The sequence below is a fragment of the Bacillus rossius genome, chromosome 12 (genome assembly GCF_032445375.1).
Source record: "Bacillus rossius redtenbacheri isolate Brsri chromosome 12, Brsri_v3, whole genome shotgun sequence".
In the NCBI taxonomy this organism is placed as follows: domain Eukaryota; kingdom Metazoa; phylum Arthropoda; class Insecta; order Phasmatodea; family Bacillidae; genus Bacillus; species Bacillus rossius.
This window is the reverse complement of record NC_086339.1, coordinates 52450532-52454107: the sequence shown is the minus strand read 5'-3', so window position 1 is coordinate 52454107 and position 3576 is coordinate 52450532.

Here is a 3576-nt window from a genome sequence, read left to right as displayed (position 1 = left end):
TTCAAGAGTGATTGGTGAACTCCTCGAAACTTTGGAACTATTCTGGCGTGTTCCTTATCCCTGTGAGTTGCACAATTCCCTTTCCACGCATGTCATTGGCGGATATCCTCGCCCTCTTCATGCTTATATGGAGGGGTAAGTCAAGTATCTTCTACTAGCTTACTTTTCTGCAGTAAATATTTTTAAGCGAGTAAATTTCTTCACCAAAACCAATTACACACGTGAAAACATTGTCCAACCTGCAGAATTCCCTTTAATATTTGACTACAGCCTAGAATGAACATGTTTCTTAAATTGCTGGTCATTGGATAACGGGTTATTTGATTTGCCCTGAACGAATGTAAGCAAAAATAAAAGTATAAAATCTGATTACATCATGTGTAGGGACTGGAAAATTGCGTGGTTTTAATGACCTCTAGGACAGATTTCTTTACGTAAACGGGCAAATTACACCTGCACATTGACTACTGACTCGCGGCATCTATTAACTGGCAGCTTTCTATTCGATACATATTTTGTTGTGGGTTTTTCAATAGCTCAGAGTCTTCCATGTAAAATGTGGTCCGATCACTGAAGCATGAAAGTGAATGTGTTAAGAGTAGAGCCTTTCGCGAAATCGAGAACTTTTCCTGTCTCTAATTATGTGTGACCCGAAGAGATGGGAGAATGAAATGTGGCAGCAGCCAATACAAAAATGACATCGATTTTATCAAGCAGAAGTTCAGTGATTCTCGCCTGGAACCACAAAAATATTGTCTATAAGCAATGGTCACAGTAATAATCTACATATGTTCACAGGCTACACATATAGTAGGTACTACCCCCAACGACTTCACTTTTGTGTCAAGTAATTTTGTCATCGTGTTTAGTTTGACAGATCGATTATATTTCATCATATCTGGGATAAGATCTTGTAAAGGGTTTGCTAATTCAGTTCTTATAATATTTAGTAGAAGCAAATTTCTGTATTAAAAACTCAATGCCTCGAATTTGTCAAATAAACGTTTTATCGCGGAATAGTCTATGAAATCAAGATTTATGTGCATGAAAGACAGATTGAAATTAATATTGCTTTCATCCCGACACACTTAGCATGTGGCAGCAACAATCCCTCGCTACTGTTATTTCGTATAAAGTGACAGCAACAATCCCTGAATTGTTCATTCTTCGCATGTGACAGCAAAAATCCGTGGGTAATGATGTCTTAGCATGTGACAGCAATAATCCCTGGCTACTATTGATGTGACTTGGCATGAGACATCAAAATTCCATGGCTACACTTGTTGTGACTTAGCATGTCTCACCGAAGCAGTCTATGTAGATAGTCCAGGCATTTTATGAGAAAAAGGGGTCGATTTATGGACAAATTGCAAGAAAAGAATTTATTATATCAATATTTGCAGAAAAATTCGTAGAATAACATATCCAAATTCCACCGAAATCCACTTTATTTTGGTAACGTTTTTTCCGGGATGTGTCCCGGAAAAATGCGGGATAAATTAATAACTGGAAAACGGTGCGTTCTACGAAAAAAGGTATACTTAGACAGTAAAATTAAAGAGAGCCAAATTTAACATAACATATCAAAAAATTACAAAAATCCACTAATAACTAGGTACTATTTTGTTTTCTGGAATTCGTCCCGGAAAAACCTCAAAAATTGAAATAAATTTAAAATGGCGCATTTTACAGCAAAATGTTTCAGGACAAAGTTAAAGTACACAACGATTTTCATAATATATTACAAATTCACAAAAATCAACACAAAATAGGTTTTTGGTTTTCCAGAAAATTTCCTGGAAAAAAAAAAGACAAAACGAAAACGTATCGTACGTCAAAGAAAGTTGTGACTAAAATTAAAGACTTTTTTTGTATTAAATATAATTTGATCTCACCAAAATCTGCTCATATATTCCTATAAATATATATATTTACATATGTACATAGTTTTTTGTGACTCGTCCTGGAATATCTTTAAAAGTTCAATAAAATGAAAACAGAACATCGTATTGATAACGTTTCGGTGGGACAAGCAGAAGCACACAAGATTTCCTATACTAGATCCTAAATTCACTGAAATCTGGTAAATAGATTTTATTTTGTGATCGGCCACGGAAAAAGTATTGAATGTGTAGGCTAAATAACAGAAAGCATTGTATCCCATGTCAAATTATGTCAGATCGGAACTATATTCATTTTCCATAATTTATTTTAAAGTCACATAAATGATATTCCCTTTTCAGTTAGTGATGTGTTAAAACGTTTTTGAAATCTACCAAAATTATTTTCCAGAAAAAAAAATCTTACTCATTTCAACTGCTTATCGTTTGAAAACAAAATTGACAAGTCCATTCTCACACAACATACCATACAATTAAATTAGCACAAGATTTCCAGTGAACTGTTTTGAAAAGAAATAGAAAAATATACACACATTGGGATGCACTCTGCAACACTCAATACTAAATAAACATGCATGGATATGTAGGAACACCCTACATTAAATACGTCACAGTAATTGCAGTCCTCGGGAGGTAATTCACTCCGGTTTTTACAGGTTGATCCATGACAGTTTCCACAAGCCGAAGAACATGAGATACCGTGTTTCCTACAACTGCAGTTGGATACACCGCAACTATCTCCCTTGCAAGTGCACCTGATTACCTTCAAATGGCATTACGGAGCTGTTGGCTTGTCTGTCGAAATTGGAAAGAGAAGGTGGGCCACATTTTCTCCATCCCCATTCTTCTGGATTCATCTTAATTCCCTTCCATTCTTGTATCTGATAGAAAACCCTTAAGAAATGGAAACGAGCTGAAGCACTAGTTGGAGGTAACTGTTCTGGTTGTACACATTTTGAACTAGTAGCTGATTTCTCACTAAACACTTTAAAACACAAAGTGTCGAGTGTGTCACTCCTCGACCCATTTTACAGGCGTACTAGCAGCTGTTCTCCAGATTTTACAATGTCTTCTTTTGACACACTGGGAATACTATCTGAAAATACTTTCGCAAGTTGCCTGAAGGCACTGTCATTCTGGATCAGATCCAATATTTTCCCCTTTCCTATACCATAGATGTGAAATCTTGTGTCACATCCTATGAATGCATGGCAGAAAAGAATATTAGTGTTATCTTTAAAAGATTTGTGCAATGCGACTCGCACCTGTGTTTCCGTACCATGTGCGTCTCTGCCTGAGGACGGGAGCAGATAGCAGTTCCCGAAACGTCGCTTGTTTCTGTTTAGGTAAAACTATTGTATTTGTTTGTCTTTTCGTTTTGTCATGTTTTTTGTCTCGCTTCAACTGTTGTGCTGAATTATTTTGGGTTTCAATATTTTTGTGTTGTCATCATTTGTGGGGATTTTTTCGTTCTCTTAGTACATTTTTCTTTGTTTTTCTTTGTTTGTTTGCTGACCATATTCCTGTTTCGGAATATTTTGTGGTGTTCATATCCTTGTTGACAACAGCAATTGTTTGCTTAATTTTGTGTGTTTTTTGTCTTTTTTTGAGTATTTTTATTTATTTATTTTATTTATTAGTTTTTCTTCAAACAGAAAAAGTTCTTAGCAATGGC